This window comes from Cervus canadensis, chromosome 19 (genome assembly GCF_019320065.1).
Source record: "Cervus canadensis isolate Bull #8, Minnesota chromosome 19, ASM1932006v1, whole genome shotgun sequence".
Taxonomy (NCBI): domain Eukaryota; kingdom Metazoa; phylum Chordata; class Mammalia; order Artiodactyla; family Cervidae; genus Cervus; species Cervus canadensis.
Genome location: NC_057404.1, coordinates 57,303,850 through 57,322,290, shown reverse-complemented (window position 1 = coordinate 57,322,290; position 18,441 = coordinate 57,303,850). Strand labels below are relative to the sequence as shown.

Sequence of the window (18,441 nt, the reverse complement as noted above, 5' to 3'; positions counted from 1 at the left end):
AATTCTGAAAGAGATGGGTATACCAGACTACCTGACCTTCCTCTTGAGAAACCTATATGCAGGTTAGGCAACAACAGTTAGAACTGCACATGGAACAACAGACTGGTTCTAAATAGGAAAAGGAGTAAGTCAAGGCTATATATTGTCCCTGCTTATTTAACTTATATGCAGAGTACATCATGAGAAACGCTGGGCTGGTTGAAGCACAAGCTGGAATCAGTGTTGTCGGGAGAAATATCAATAACCTCAGATATGCAGATGACACCACCCTTATGGCAGAAAGTGAAGAGGAACTAAAAAATCTCTTGATGAAAGTGAAAGAGGAGAGTGAAAAAGTTGGCTTAAAGCTCAACATTCAGAAAAAAAAAAATAAATCATGGCATCTGGTCCCATCACTTCATGGGAAATAGATGGGGAAACAGTGGAAACAGTATCAGACTTTATTTTTGGGGGCTCCAAAATCACTGCAGATAGTGATTGCAGCCATGAAATTAAAAGACGCTTACTCCTTGGAAGGAAAGTTATGACCAACCTAGATAGCATATTAAAAAGCAGAGACATTACATTGCCAACAAAGGTCCGTCCAGTCAAGGCTATGGTTTTTCCAGTGGTCATGTATGGATGTGAGAGCTGGACTGTGAAGAAAGCAGAGCATTGATAAATTGTTGTTTTTTAACTCTCGTGGTAGAGAAGACTCTTGAGAGTCCCTTGGACTGCAAGGAGATCAAATCAGTGAATACTAAAGGAAATCAGTCCTGAATGCTCATTGGAAAGACTGATGCTGACGCTGAAACTCCAATACTTTGGCCACCTGATGCGAAGTACTAACTCATTGGAAAAGACCCCGATTCTAGGAAAGAGTGAAGGCAGGTGGAGAAGGGGAGGACAGAGGATGAGATGGTTGGAGGGCATCACCGGCTCTGTGGACATGAGTTTGAGAAAGCTCCAGGAGTTAGTGATGGACTTTGAAGCCTGGTATGCTGCAGTCCATAGGGTCGCAAATGTTTGGACATGACTGAGTGACTGAACTGAGCTAGCAAGTAAACAACAACAACTCTTTGTCATATATTACTTCAATAATGTTTCCTTTTCATGTGGCTCTTATTTTTAAAGACAATTGTTTTGATACCATCCAGTTTCATAAACCTATATGTTTATAAGTTTGAAGTCTGAAAAAATTTATCAGTTAACCTGCCAATTAATGTAATGATTACAGACACCCTTCATAAACTTTAGACACAGTAGTCATAAATCTTAGTTGTATATTTCTAGAAATATTTATGCTCCTTATTACAAGTCTTCATATATTTCAGATTTCAGTAAACCACCATGGTTGAGGACTCATGCTCTGAATTCAGACAGACTTACACTCACTCCATTTCCCTACCTCTTGGGTGACCATGGCCAAATTATTTAATTTCTCCAATCTCAGTTTCCTCTTAGACAAAATGGAGGTAATAAAGTGATTAACTTCATAGGCCTGAAAGAAGGATTAAATTCCACACATATATTTGAAACTTAAAAAAAAAAAAAAATGTTAAATTGAAACTTTTGGGAATCAATGGTACAAATATTTTTTTGTATCTATGTTAAAAAAAATGCAGAAGCAGTCACAGCTGGCTTTCCCTACATTAAAGCTATTTAAGAAAATTACATATATATATGTATATATATATATACACATTTTTTGAATAAAGTAAATATTTCTTATTTTTCAAAATAGACAATATGGATAAAGATACAAATAAGAAATAAATGAAAACAAATAAATTCATTAATTTGTTTCTTTTCTTTTTTTAAATGACAGCTTTTTAAAATATGTTGTAAATGAATCATAAAATAGTTGATAAAGACTTCCCTTACCTCAGTCAATGAAGGGCACTTTCTTAGGTTGCAAATCATTATGGAATATTCTCAGTATAAACTTTGCTTTAGCCCAGGTGGTATTTGTAAAGGTGTGCAGAAAAGTTTGTAAAATTGGTGTGAAAGAGCTATAAATAAAATGTTTATGATGAATTTCTTGGGGAGATTTTTAGATATGGAAAAATGTAAATTAAGAGGAAATACAGTGTAGTGGAGAGAGAAGTAAACTTGGCTTCAGAGCTGGAGCTAAACTCTCTCTACCACTGAGAACTTCCTGAACCCAGTGCATCTTCTCTCTGCTCTGGACTTTATTCTCCATCTGTACTCTGAGCACACCTAGCCTAATCACTGTAGCTAAATATGTGATAGTCAGTGATTTTGCCTGTAAAATGCTTCTGAAAAATATAACTTCTCCTTCAAGACACCCTTCCTACTGATCCAGGACCAAACCCTAACATCCTTCTTAATATTATATTCAAGAGAGCCACTACCATTATGTCTATTCTTGTTAAGTAGAGTAAAATATGAATTTTATTAGCCATCTAAATTACAGATCACTTCTAAAGACTTTCTTACCTTTCAAATCCCTTATTTTATTAAAGATATATATTATAATTTCAATTTTATAATCTGATTTTAGATTTATAATGTGGATATTAAAGTTATAAAATGTTTTATACTTATAAAGCTATAAAATATCCATTATCAGAAAAATCCATTGCTTAGGAAGGTAACCAGCACACACACAAAAGAACTTTGGATAGGGTTTAATTTTTTATATGCTAAGGGAAATAGCATGACCTAAAATGAAAATGTGAATTCAACCACTGTGGGCCAGTGCTGTTTCCTTCTTCTCTCATTACAAAACCCCAACTGACAGGTACATGTTCATCACAATTCAGCTTAAGGCTTACCTGCTCCATGAAATTTGAAAGAATAACCCATGTAAAAAAACTGTAAAGATCAGAGAGCATGTAACAAGATAACAGAAGACTATGCAATTAAAAGACACAGACTTTCAGTTTCAATGAGTAAAATCAACTCTATGCTTTTTAAAAAAGACAAACCTGACACAGAATGACAAAAGGATAAGACTGAAATAACTGCTGCTATTTCCATCATTTTTGCTAGCAAAATGCATGTTACGCTGAGCTTCCCTGGTGCTCAGATGGTAAAGCGTCTGCCTGCAATGCAGGAGACCCGGGTTCAATCCCTGGGTTGGGAAGATCTCCTGGAGAAGGAAATGGCAACCCACTCCAGTACTCTTGCCTGGAGAATCCCACGGACGGAGGAGCCTGGTAGGCTACAGTCCATGGGGTCGCAGAGTTGGACATATCTGAGTGACTTCACTTACTTACTTATATGTTATGCTAAACTACCATTCATCTGAAAACAAGTATCAATGTTGGGTAAAATCTAGGGAAGTGCATTTTAACATCTTGCTATAAGATTTAAAATAATAATTATAATAAAACAATGATGATAGTAATATTGCTCATGTCAAACCTCAGTGAAGGTGAAGCATTCATTTTGAAAGCATGATGGCTTTCTTCTTGAGGGTAACTGCTTGACCTCATAAACTTGAGTTGATGTTTTCATGGCCTGGTTTTACTTAAAAGTTAAGAGAAAAAATCTGGAGTTTCTCTCAGGAAGATCTAAAAAAAAAAAAAAAAAAAAAATGCTCTGAAGATCAAGGACACCAAATGGCTATAGGCATAATAAATTATATATTCCTGCCTTTTTGCTAATAATTAAAAGAAATTATGAGCCATTCTACATAGGATCCAAGTTCCAATATTTAATTTTAATTTATAGTGATCTTTGATATATAGTTCACTAAGAGACCTGACAGAGGAAAAATAATCTTTCAGAAGAAAGCATCTCCAACCCAGGGCTCAGAAAATGTCCACAAATTAAATTCCAAGAAATATGAACTCACACTCTTTTAAAAAGTGCAGAATACTAAAATAAACAAAGCATAAAAGAGGTAATGAAAACAACTGCCAAACTCATGAAGATTTCAGGTACAGGAGCTGTCAAGGAGAATTAAAAAAAAAAAAAAAAATCTGCTTTATATGTTCAAAAATGTAAACCAGGAAGATAAAATATAACTGAAAACCACAGACTCTAATCAATTACCAAACATATTTGACAAACAACCAAATAGAACTTTTAGAATTAAAATATAATCATTTGGTCCAAAAAATCATTGAAACAACTAAAAAAATTAGGGTTTGAGCAGAAGGAATGACTCAGAATGTACACAGACAGACACAAACACATCATTTAGGGAGGCAGGGTAAGCGGCCTGAGGACTGAGCGTCACGCACGTCTAATGAGTCAGAGCCTGACTTGGAAAGAATGCCATCCAACTGAGTAGCTTAGGGAGAGATTAAGAACGGCCATTTATAAATCCGGGGCCATAATTTAAGGGAACTACATGATATATTTAAGCATTGCCAGACTAGTAACTGTGGGGAGTGCTACAACTACAGGACCAAGGAGGAACGGGGATGTTGATAGAACCCACAGAGGACAGTAGAGTGGGAAGGGCTGCCTGACAGGAGCATGGGCTTCAGTAAGCCCCTCTGAAGTAAGCCCCCCTCAGCCTCACTGAAGGAGCAATGGCAGTAAGGGGCCAGATTCACTGTCTTGCCTCTCTAATCTGCTGCCTGTGCCTGACATGTTTTGAACATCACTGGGAACCAGAGGGTAAAGGAGGTCGTTACTCTTAAGGATGAGCTGATGAGAAGAGGCCAAAAAAAGATACCCAGAATAATATGTAACTGAGGTTTCAGGAAAATGTAAAGACAATGGCTGAGCATTTTCCAACCTAAATGAAAGAACTAACTATCAGATACAAGAAAACAGAAAATTCAAAGCAGGGAAAATAAAAAGAAAACAGCATTAAGCAAAATTACAAAGAAAGAGCAAAACACACACATAAAGGACTCTGAGTTAAGCAGCGAACTTCTCCAGGACAACACTGGTAGTCAGAAAACAGTGGAATATTGTTTTCTGTGCACTGCAATAAAACAACATCAACTTAGAATTCTATATTCAATGAAAATGTCATTCATGAATGAGGATAAATTAAGGAAATTTTAGAAAAATACTGAAAGATTTTTGCCATCAGCCAATTTAACCAAAATAGAAAGAATAGTTTTCAAGAAAAATAAAATTACCCCACACAGCAGATCCTAGATATAGAAAGAAATGAAAAGCAAACAAACTGATGGCTATGTGATAATATTTGAAAAGAAAAAAAAAGTATAAAGTTATCATAATATTGAAGTGGTTAGAAACCGATAAAACTAAAATACAAAACTAGACTAGCAAGTAGGACACAAAGTTATGGAGACAAAGTGATCAAAACCACCTGCAGTGTTTGGAAGGGAGGTTGAGATCCTGGCTGATATTTAACTTTAAAGTATGTATATTAAAATGTAGAGTAAATGCTGAAAGAATAGTACTATTATGGATTGCTTTCAAATTAGTAGAGGGAAACACTATGAATGGAAAAGTAAATCAATCAAAAGAAGTCAAGAAGGAGAGAAAATAAAATATAAAAGAAAAAAAATGAAGTTTCAAAATACATAGAGCAAAACTTAACTGGAAGGAGAAACAGATAAGTCAAGACAGTGGAAGATTTTTATCTTCTTTCAATAAATGATGAAGCAAGCAAATAGAAAATCAGAGAGTACCTAGAACACTTAAACAGTGCTATGAACCAACTTGACCCTGTTGACACTTAGCACATTTCAGCAAATAAAAACAAAATACACATTTTTTCAAGGTATTATGGAACATTTACCAAGATATACCATATTTGACTGACAAAATAATTCTCCAGTAAAAGATCTGTCACAATACAAAGTATGATCTCATTAAATTAAATAAAAAATATACCAAGGATATCTGGAAAATTCATAAGCATTTGGAAACTAAATAAAGTAATACATTCAAATAATAAATAAATCAAAAGAAGTTAGAATGTATATTGAACCAAAAAATAATGAAACAAAAATGTATCAAAATTTGGGAGAATGCTGCTAAAGAATAATGGTTAGAGGAAATTTATAGCACTAAATACCTATGTTTAAAATGGGGAAAAAAAATCTCAAATCAAAGACCAGACTTCTTCCCCAAGAAATAAGGAAAACAACTTTAAATTAAATCCAAAGTAAGCAGAATAAAGGAAACAATAAATAATAAAGGAAAAAAAACAATGGGATACAAAAATAAATGAAAAAATCCATAAAATAAAAGTTCATATTTTGAAATTACTAATGATATTAATAAAATATTAATTTTAAAACCTCTGCATGGATTAATAAGAAAAAAATACAAGATACAAATTACCAATATCAGGAATGATAAAAGTGACATAACTCAGATACTACATATAATAGAAAGATAATAGAAAAAGTATATTCACAATAATATGAAATATACCTAGATTATTAATAAATGGGGTTTCCCTGGTGGCTCAGATGGTAAAGCCTCTGCCTGCAATGCAGGAGACCCGGGTTCAATCCCTGGGTCAGGAAGATCCCCTGGAGAAGGAAATAGCAACCCACTCCAGTACTCTTGCCTGGAAATTTCCATGAACTGAGGAGCCTCGTAGGCTACAGTCCATGGGATCGCAAAGAGTCAGACACGACTGAGGGACTTCACTTTCACTTTTTCACTTTATTAATAAATAGACATTAGATCCAGTCAGTAAGTAGGAATGCTTAATAAATTTCATCCATATTCAGATATGATATAAAAAGAATATGTACACAGAAAAGAAGTACCCAATGTTTACATCAACTGAGTGACTGAAATGAGTTATATACTAAATAATATACACAAATAATTTGTGGTTTCAAGTGTGTATCACTGTGGTCTTGTAAAAAATTAATGGTTCAGTAACTCTCCAATTTGGTGGTAAAGTAGAGAAACTGCTATAGGTTGACAGGGTAATCAAGGTCTTGAATGAATATGAACATGGGTTTGAATCATGTTTCTAACTCTACGATCCAGAAGAAGTCATTAGTCTCATATATAGGTAACTTTAATATATCGTGGTTTTGTACAGATAAAATGAAATAATACATGTAATGCTGAAGAGCATTATTCTGAGAATACAAATAATCTCTTTTAGTCTAATGAGAAAATAGCAATGTGATAAGACCTTCCCTAATTTCCTCCCTTCCTCCCTGACCCACTGAACTCTTAGAAGAAAATCTCGAACAAGAATCATGCCAATGTAAGAGAAAGAAGCCTGACTGTAGTCAGAATTAAATTCACCAATGTCAGTAAAATGCAGAAATAAAGAGGAAACAACCAGGTGAAAGGGATATAATGCCTTGAAATTAAAAGAACGCATATCAGAATACTCAAGGATTCAGTGAATAAATAAGGTAGAGTCTTGGAGCTGTGGTTCTGGCAAATTATTGATACAGACTTTGAGCCAGAGATAATTACTGCTATATACCTGTATGTTTTAAATTGAGGTGAGGTATAGCTGATTTACTATTAATATGCCATGTTAGTTTCCTGAGTACAGCACAGTGATTCAGTTATATATATATATATATATATATATATATATATATATATATACACATACATACACACACACACATACATGCACACACACAGATACACACACACACACACACACATATGTATACTTCTTCAGATTCTTTCCCCTTATAAGTTATGACAAACTATTGACTATAATTCCTAGTGCTCTGCAGTAGTTTCCTTGTTGGTTATTTTACATAGAATGGTGTGTTTATGTTAACCCCAACCTCCTAATTAATCCCTCCCTCTTTCATGTATCTATTGCAATGCTTCAAAAGTCAACTGCTGAGGGCCCAACCCCCAATGTGACTGTAAGTGGACACAAGACCTTTGTGAGGTGGTTAAGATTAAGTGTGCTCTTGGATGGAGCCTTCATCTGATAGGATTAGCATTCTTATAAGAAGAGAATCCTGTCTCCATCTCTCTTACTGTGCTCCCACTGTCCCCCACCTCTCTCCATGTAAAGACATGGTGGAATGGACAATCTGCAAGACAGCAGGAGAGCCCTCACCAGAATGCCATCATCATTCATCGTTCAGGGACTGTGACCTTGAACCCCCAACCCCCACTGTGAGAAAATGAATTTCTGTTTGACCCCCTAGGTCAATGGTACTTTCTAATGGCAGTGGAGCTCTGACATCTCTAGCCTTTATTTTCATTCCATTAAGCAGATTGTGTCTGATGAATGAGGGCTGTGTATTAAAGATCTCTTTGTAGAATGAAAACACAAAGTGTGTAAGGAACTGAAAGGTCCTGAATTATGGATCAACACTCAGGTGAGGGTGGAGAGGATGTGCTGTTAATGGAATTCTCTTTTTCCTGATGATCCCAAATCCCATGTCTTCTTTCATTCTTTAAGACCCTCACCTGAGCTGGAGTTCCCCATCCTCTCAATCTCTCCTCTCTCCTGTCTTTATTTCACTACATCACTTGGTTCTGTGTCACCCAGCTGATTGTGGACCTCGGTGAGCAAAGCATCGCTGGAGTGAAACACCATCTATCTTTGCTGTTTTCCTTTCTTGTTTGCTTAATTCACATAGAAAAGTACAGAGGCTGACATGTAGAGGCCCATGACATTGTACATGAGGCAGTGACCAAGACCATCCCCAAGAAAAAGAAATGCAGAAAGGCAAAATGGTTGCCCGAGGAGGCCTTACAAAGAGCAGAGAAAAGAAGAGAAGCTAAAGGCAAAAGAGGTATACCCATTTGAATGCAAAGTTCCAAAGAATAGCAGAGAGAGATAAGAAAGCCTTCCTCAGTGAACAATGCAAGGAGATAGAGGAAAACAATAAGATGGGAAAGACTAGAGATCTCTTCAAGAATATTAGAGATACCAAGGGAACATTTCATGCAAAGATGGGCACAATAAGGTATAGAAATGGAATGGACCTAACAGAAGCAGAAGATACCAAGAAGAGGTGGCAAGAATATACAGAAGAACTGTGCAGAAAAGATCTTCATGACCTAGATAATCACGATGGTGTGATCACTCACTTAGAACTAGACATCCTGGAATGCGAAGTCAAGTGGGCCTTAGGAGCATCACTGTGAACAAAGCTAGTGGAGATGATGGAATTCCAGTTGAGTTATTTCAAATCCTAAAAGATGATGCTGTGAAAGTGCTGCACTCAATATGCCAGCAAATTTGGAAAACTCAGCAGTGGACACAGAACGGGAAAAGGTAAGTTTTCATTCCAATCCCACAGAAAGGCAATGCCAAAGAATGCTCAAACTACCCCCACAAGTGCACTCATCTCACATGCTAGTAAAGTAATGCCCCAAATTCTCCAAGCCAGGTTTCAACAGTATATGAATCATGAACTTCCAGATGTTCAAGCTGTATTTGGAAAAAGCAGAGGAACCAGAGATCAACTTGCCAACTTCCATGGGATCATAGAATAAGCAAGAGATTTCCAGAAAAAACATCTACTTCTGCTTTACTGACTATGCCAAAGCCTTTGACTGTGTGGATCACAACAAACTGTGGAAAATGCTTAAAGAAATGGGACTACCAGATCACCTTACCTGCCTCCTGAGAAATCTGTATGCAGGTGAAGAAGCAACAGTTAGAGCTGGACATGGAAAACAGACTGATTCCAAATCAGAAAAAGAGTATGCCAAGGCTGTATGTTGTCACCCTGTTATTTAACTTATATGCAGAGTACATCATGTGAAATGCTGGTCTGAATGAAACACAGCTGGAATCAAGATTTCTGGGAGAAATATCAATAACCTCAGATACACAGATGACACCACCTTTATGGCAGAAAGCAAATAAGAACTAAAGAGCCTCTAGATGAAAGTGAAAGACAGTGTCAGCTTAAAATGTTGGCTTAAAACTCAACTTTCAGAAAAATAAGATCAAGGGATCAAGTCCCATCACTTCATGGCAAATAGATGGGGAAACAGTGACAAAGTATTTTCTTGGGCTCCAAAATCACTGCAGATGGTGACTGCAGCCATGAAATTAAAAGACGTTGACTCCTTGGAACAAAAGCTATGACCAAACTAGACAGTATATTAAAAAGCAGAGACAGTACTTTGTCAACAAATGTCCGTCTAATCAAAGCTATGATTTTTCCAGTAGTCATGTATGGATGTGAGAGCTGGACTATAAAAAAAGCTGAGCACTGAAGATTTGAATCTTTTGAATGGTGGTGTTGGAGAAGACTCTTGAGAGTCTCTTGGACTGCCAGGAGATTCAACCAGTCAATACTAAAGGAAATCAGTTCCTGTTCAGGAAGGACCAATGCTGAAGCTGAAGCTCCAGTACCTGGCTACTTGATTTAAAGAACTGACTCATTGGAAAAGACCCTGATTCTGGGAAAGATTGAAGGAAGGAGGAGAAGGGGATGACAGGATGAGATGGTTGGATAGCATCACCAACTTGATTGACATGAATTTGAGCAAGCTCCAGGAGTTGGTGATGGACAGGGAAGCCTGGCGTGCTGTAGTCCATGAGGTTGCAAAGACTCAGACATGACTGATTGACTGAACTGACTGACTGAGAGGCTGGATATGCACAGCAAATAATGCAGCAATTTATTTGCAACAAATTTTTGCAAGGTAATTCATGCAATGAATGGAGCCTGGTAGGCTCAGCTCTTAACAAAACTCACTCTTGGTGGAACCTGGGATAAGAATTTCAAAGAATTATATGCCTATCACAAATCAACCTGGGGATAGAACTCCATCAGCCTAATCAGGATTCCTGCCTTTGAAGTGCTCCTTTATCTGCCATGCCTTTTTCTTTAGCACCCTTATTTTATGCACATGATAATAAATACACAGGCATGTTGAGTGAGCTTGTTCAGTCTAATAAAATTCTATCAAAGCCCAAATGAAGTGTGAAGCTAGTTAAAGTCTTTCATTATTTCCTAATTTATATAATCAAGTTATCCAAAAAATCTCATATCAAAATGCTGAGTGTTTTCAAGAGACTTGTTTCATAGATTACAGAGAAAATTCTAAATCTGTCCCTAATTTTAAAATACATCCTTTTGGAATAATGACAATTTTCAAACCACCAAAATGAAATGTAAGTTTGTTTTAATATATGTAATATCAAATAAGTATAATAGCAAAGTTTTCAACATAATTAAAAGAGGTTATTTACTGCAAAAAATAAATATTTATGGAAAACATGAGCATCCAGGGCTGTTAGACATTGGTTGTATTAGTGTCCTGTGCCTACCTGGCTTCAACGGCCCATCTTCCTCACTGAGCATCTTTACCTATGAGAATTAACCACTCAACCTATGCATCAATTTCAGGTGCAGAGTACAGCCAAGCAATTTAAAACCACTTGGAGAGTTAAAAATCTATTATCATCTTCACAAATACACATTTACCCTTCATTTAGCAATAGAACCTCATATGCCATTTCCTGGCCACTTTTTCTTACTCTTACTGCTCCATGTATTTTCATCCCTGCTTAATTGGACTCAGGAATATTCTGAAAGCCAAAATTCATAGCTGTCTTCCCAGGAAGGAAGGTGTCCAGGAAAACCAAACAAAAGGGGGAAAAAATGAAAAGACAGCATTTTAGGTCCTGTAAGTCTGAGCCAGTTATAATCATGAAAATTTAATTTTTTCCCCATTTGTTTTTATTAGTTGGAGGCTAATTACTTTACAATATTGTAGTGGTTTTTGCCATACATTGACATGAATCAGCCATGGATTTACATGTGTTCCCCATCCCGATCCCCTCTCCCACCTCCCTCCCCATCCCATCCCTCTGGGTCTTCCCAGCGCACCAGCCCCGAGCACTTGTTTCATGCATCCAACCTGGGCTGGTGATCTGTTTCACCACAGATAATATACATGTTTCAATGCTGTTCTCTCAAAACATCCCACCCTCACCTTCTCCCAGAGTCCAAAAGTCTGTTCTGTACATCTGTGTCTCTTTTTCTGTTTTGCATATAGGGTTATTGTTACCATCTTTCTAAATTCCATTCCATATATATATATATATATATATATTTTATATTTTGATGGAAACTGTAAACAGTTTTGAAGAAAATTTCAGTGTCCCATTCTAAGAACATAATGTGTTAAAACTACTTTGTATTGGTCATAGACAGTCCTGGCATATATTTCAAAGGTATATTTCCTCATAAAGCTTAATAGGAAATAACTGCCTTTAATGATAGTGTGTTACCTTTAGAGTCTGTTGTAAATGTCAGTGTGTGATGGAGTTTATAACTTTTTTCTTATACTGATGCCCCCAGGCTCACCAGGAACACTATTATTGTCATAAATAATATTGTGAACAAATAGTTGTTGAGCTTGGGCAGAGAGTAGCATTATCTTTCACAATCACTACTCTCTTGAAAATTAAATGGGAGAACGTGTCCAGATAATGCCATGTGACCATGCCTATCACTTCATAAGTGATTAATAAATATCAGTTTAATTATGGTTGCTTGCTTCAAAGAGCCTGTGGTCTGTCAGGGCTGCCCAGTCACTCACTGGCCACAGAGAACTTAAAACTGTGGTGGGAAAAGCAGGTCCAGCGGCACCGCAGGAGCAGAGCCGGGCAGAGACGTTTAAACTGACTGTGAAGAGATTACACTTAAAATTAATCTTGAAGGATGTGTAAAAGTTAGGAAAACGCCAGGAAAAACATATTCAAAACAGGCAGAGCAAATCCCTGTGGAGGTTCGAGTAAATGTGACCCAGACACAGAAGAGGGGCCATTATATTGTGCCAATTGACATGAAAAATCTATCCACACTCACAGGCTACCTATGTTCACATGTAACTCCAGGCACTTTTATAAAGGCATCAGAAAACTCTGGTGACATTCACTCAGACTTATATTACTCATCACTGCTGGTTACTGAGTATTGTTTTAGTTGTTGTGTAGTCGCTAAGTTATGTCCAACTCTTTGTGATCCTGCTGTCTGTAGCCCAGCAGGCTCCTCTATTCATGGGATTTCCCAGGCAAGAATATGGAGTGGGGTGTCATTTCCTTCCCCAGGGGATCTTCCCAACCGAGGGACTAAACCTGAGTTACTTGCTTCTCCTGCACTGCAGGCATATTCCACCAATTGGGGGAAAAAAAAAAAAAAAGTTGATCCTTTCATATAACCAATGTTTTAAGATGCTTATTCCTTCAGTCAATAAATATTGCAGTGAATTGAGGCGTAAGTGTAACTAGCCTACCAGAAAAAAATTCATTGTGTATGTGTTTGCACTTCACAGTACTTTTGCCTTTTAGTAAACATTAAATGCCTTACCATTTATTTCAAGATTTCTTTTCCAGTGTGAATACTGAAAAATTTACAAATTCTAATCATCATAAATGGTTCAAAGAGAGAGTGACTGTTTATGATCTGAGTGTTTCCATTACTGTAATTTATTCTTGATTTAGAAAAATGATTATGTAATGAAGCAACATTAAGATCCACAATAGAATAATAATATTATTAATATACATGTGTCTGTTTATGTCTATCTACCTGCTTTTAAAGTGTATTGCCCAGTGACCACAAATTATTACTATGCTTATATGGTATTATATTAAGTGATTGGATGATTCTAAGAATGATTACTTCTCAAATAATAGTTAAAAATAAGAAATTTTATCCAATTTATGTTAATGTGACATTAAAAGGAAAAAAATAAGGGTACATTATTTTTTCCCAAAACTTATTAAGAAAAGTGCTGAACTCCAAAGCCTAAAAGGAATTTATGTACACTTGTAAAGAATAATAAGTTAAATAAATATACTGACTCTTCTCATCACTCAAATGCCTCAAGATATTGGGAATGAGTGCTGAAAAAATAAAAATGCATTAGACTCTATAAACTTTGCTGTTCTGGAGATTTCCCAATCAACATGTAAATTTCAGTTTAACAAAACAATGCCATTAGAACAAATAAAACATTTATCTAGTTTTCCAACGATTCTGTTAAGAATGACATTCTGATCTGACTGGGGACTACTTCACTCTATTCGGCAGAGTGTAGCATTGCTTCCATCCATCTGGCCTGGCCCCTGGCCTCCACCACAGCCGTCAGGCTCCCATGGGGTAGAATTAAAATGCTAAACATGAATTCTGTGTTCCAACATGGAACCTCTATACTAACCACTTCTTTCCCCTCTAGTCAAATATTCCCTCTTGTCTAACTCAGGCCCATCCATCACTCCCCCACACCCCATTCTCTCTCATCTGTTGGAGCAGAACTACAACTTATCATCTGTGATGATTCTTCTTTTCCTTAGTTCCTATAACAAGAAAATTAGTTCAGGAAATCCATAAGGAAATTGAACTAGTACACTGTTTTCAGCAATCACTTAAATATTTGTTAAGTTAAAATGAATATTATAAAGTAATATTTTCTAAGCACCAGAGACCTAAGCTAATTTTTTTTTCTCTCATAAAGAATTTAAAAATGTAAACCTTACCCAGTGATTCTCAAAATACTGTAAGCTCATTGAGTTTACTAAGTTTATTCTTTATCAATGTCTCCTCAAATACAGATTGTGTTCTGTATGCATGCTCAGTAGCGTCCGACTCTGTGCTATCCCTGCCCACCAGGCTCTTCTGTTCATGGGATTTTCCAGGCAAGAATACTGAAGTGGGTTGCCATTTCTCCCTCCAGGGGATCTTCCTGATCAAGGGATGAAACCTGTGTTTCCTGCTCTGGCAGGCAGATTCTTCACCACTAGTGCCGCCCGAAAGCCCATTTACAGAATGTGCTGCGCTGTGCTTAGTTGCTCAGTCATGTCCCACTCTTTTTGATCCCATGGACTATAGTCTGCCAGGCTCTTCTGCCTATGTGGATTCTCCAGGCAAGTGCACTGGAGTGGGTTGCCATGCCCTTCTCCAGGGGATCTTCCTAACCCAGGGACTGAACTCAGATATCCCACATTGCAGGTGGATTCTTTACTGTCTGAGCCACCAAGGAAGCCCAAGAGTACTGGACTGGGTAGCCTATCCCTTCTCCAGGGGAACGTCCCAGCCCAGGAATTTTCTTTAACAGCTGAGATACCCAAAAAGCCCATATACAGACTAGGCAATGACAAATTATTTTTAGAATAATAATAATAAAACTCCAATGACACAAAAAATAAATTTTTGAGTTAAAAGTCAATTTTCCACCTCAAGTCTATAATTTATATCCAGAACTAATATTAGATTGTAGAAGAGAGAGATTCACAAGTTACACATTATATTTCATTATATTTCCCTCTCTCTTCATCACATACACAGGATGCACAATTCACTGTCTCCATTCCTACACAAGAATAGCTTTTTTTATAGAAAATTAAGGAGAAAATTAAGGCAAAAAATCTATATATGAATATTTTAAAGTTCTATTATTTTTGTATACTTGACGGATTACTATATAAAACCAATTCTCCCACTCCTGGGCATACACACCGAGGAAACCAGATCTGAAAGAGACACGTGCACCCCAATGTTCATCGCAGCACTGTTTATAATAGCCAGGACATGGAAGCAAACTAGATGCCCATCAGCAGACGAATGGATAAGAAATCTATGGTACATATACACAATGGAATATTACTCAGCCATTAAAAAGAATACATTTGAATCAGTTCTAATGAGATGGATGAAACTGGAGCCCATTATACAGAGTGAAGTAAGGTAGAAAGATAAACACCAATACAGTATACTAATGCATATGTATGGAATTTAAAAAGATGGTAACGATAACTCTATATGCAGGACAGAAAAAGAGACACAGATGTATAGAACAGACATCTGGACTCTGTGGGAGAAGGCGAGGGTGGGATGATCTGAGAGAACAGCATTGAAACATATATATTATCAAGTGTGAAACAGATCACCAGCCCAGGTTGGATGCACGGGACAAGTGCTCGGGGCTGGTGCACTGGGAAGACCCAGAGGGATGGGATGGGGAGGGAGGCGGGAGGGGGGATCAGGATGGAAAACACATGTAAATCCATGGCTGATTCATGTCAATGTATGGCAAAAACCACTACAGTATTGTAAAGTAATTAGCCTCCAGCTAATAAAAATAAATGAAAAAAAAAGAAAAAAGAAAGAAAGGAAAAAAGTGTCCTTATTTCACAGAATTCTTAAAATTGAAATCTAATGGACTAAAAATTGACAAAAAATAATATTCAAGTTATAAGTGAAAAAGAAACCAACTATTTATTTCCACATACTTAGATTTTGCATTTAATCTCCATTTAGACTTCTCAGAGCATGACTTTTAAAGTTCAAGAACAAATTAATCTTTTAACCTGAAAAGTAATTATTCCTTGATGACTATTCTAAGAAAATCTATTGGCAAATATTACCAGTTTTAAATGAGAACAAATAAAATTAATGATTGGTCATAACACTGGCTTCCCAATTTCACTTGGTCCAAAATTCACCTTATTTTGACTTGTTCTTCTAGTCATTACTGTCCAACCAAAACTAAATGAGATTGACTATTTGCACTGAATATCATCAATATAGTTTACTCTCAAAATAGCAGATCAGATAAATTGTCAGGTTAAAGTTACAGGTTAAAGTTACACAGTCTCCATTCTTTCTTATCCTTAAACATATTTCCCAAGAAATATGAAACAGGATTTCTAACCAGTCATTCTATGTCTAGGGGGAATTTTTTGTGAGGTTTCTTTTTTTAATTAATTTATTTATTTTAAATTGAAGTGTAGTTGACTTATAGTGTTGTGTTAGTTTTAGGTGTAGAACAAAGTGATTCATTTATACGTATACATGCATCTATTCTTTTTCAGATTCTTTTCCCACATAGGTTCTTACAGAATATTGAATATAGCTCCCTATGCTATACAATAGTCTTCATTGTTTATCCATTTTATATATAGTAGTGTGCATATTGGAGAAGGAAATGGCCGCCCACTCCAGTATTCTTGCCTGGAGAATCCTGTGGATAGAGGAGCCTGGTGGGCTGCTGTCCATAGGGTCGCACAGAGTCAGACACGACTGAGGTGACTTAGCGTGCATGCATTCATGTATTGGAGAAGGAAATGGCAACCCACTCCAGTGTTCTTGCCTGGAGAATCCCAGGGACGGAGAAGCCTGGTGGCCTGCCGTCTATGGGGTCGCCTGGAGTCAGATATGACTGAAGCGACTTAGCAGCAGCAGCAGCAGTGCGCATGTGTTCATCCCAAATTCCTAGTTTTTCCTTCCACACCTACCCACTTGTTAATCATGTTTGTTTTCTATTGTTTGTGACCTGTTTCTGTCTTGTAAATAACTGTAGAACAGAAGTATCATTCTTTCTTAGACTCCACATTTATGCATTATCAGAGGCAATTACTCTTCAGAAACCACCTGACATGATAGCACCCACCAATCCCCTAATATTATAAGAAAGCTGAAAAGACCGTGTCATCAACTGCATCATATTGATCCCTTCTCCAGCACCTCTCAGCGGCTGGGAGGCCAATTGCACCAGGAAGAGCGCTACACAAGGAAAGCGAAGAAAGTGCAGAGCTAAAAAGTGTGTGTTTCTAAGAACAACGTCTTTCCTTCCTGCCTTCCTTTCTTTCTAGAATGACCAACAGCACTATACACTGTGTAAGGCACTAGAAACACAACTGTAATGTTCAGCAAACAGAAAAGGCTTGGGAAAGACTGAAGCCATGGGTATGAGGTAAGGAGTGATGAGACATTTGAAAGGCTTGTAGAGAAAACTCAACCTTATTGTTGGATCTGTTGAGATTGTCTCCAGGCATTCATTCTCAAGATGCTATGGAATGTCAGTAAAGTGTTTTTCTGGAGCTTATGAGGCTTTACTTTTTTTCCGCATAGCTTCAAAGTCAAACTGCAAGTACCTTATTCTAAAATAGTTCTTTAAAAATAGATACAGTATTTAACAGTAGTAAACAGTTGTATAGCTGTGACTACTACCCACAGTTTACATAGAAAATATTGACCAAGAAAACTAATTCTGATGAATTATTAAGGGGCAAGAAAGAGTTATCCCTTTTTGAAGGCATTGATACCTTATTGTTTCTAATTTAGAGAAGAGTTTCTCTTTTTAAAAATTGGCTATAATTTAATTTGATGTATATATATATATATATATATATATATATCAGAAGATATAACAGAATTAAAGCATGTTTCTTACCCAATGGAACTAAGAATTCAATTAAGAGGACTGCATAAATAGTCACATTAATAATATACACTAAAAATAGCCTTTTCTAATATTTACCTTTGTATAGTACTGAACTGTCAAGTGTATTGCAACAAAACTAATGAGGATTGGGAGCTTTGTCTTGATCTACCCTGGTTCTTGGGAATCTGGATTAGGACTTGGCACGTGCATAGAAGCTGTTTATAAATCCTGATCAAATGACTAAATACATGAATCATTTCTTATGCATTATTTCCCACAAGTAACTTCCCTGTGGGTAAAAGAAAGATCACTCTGTAGGTGACAAGACAGAGATGTGAAGTTATTTACTGAAATCAGACAATGAGCAAAGGCAGAAGTGAATATAGAACCCAAGGTTTCTGACTT

General features: G+C 36.7%; 1 protein-coding gene across 1 annotated transcript in view; it reads right to left on the bottom strand.

Moving 5' to 3' along the window:
• The window catches only part of MARCHF1 (membrane associated ring-CH-type finger 1), an 816,302-nt gene extending 812,791 nt beyond the window's left edge, over positions 1–3,511 (bottom strand). Inside the window, exon 1 of the mRNA XM_043438370.1 lies at positions 3,370–3,511. The gene's annotated coding sequence lies outside the window, so the exon portion shown is untranslated. The remainder of the gene's footprint in view (positions 1–3,369) is intronic.
• Between the last annotated feature and the right edge of the window lie 14,930 nt (positions 3,512–18,441).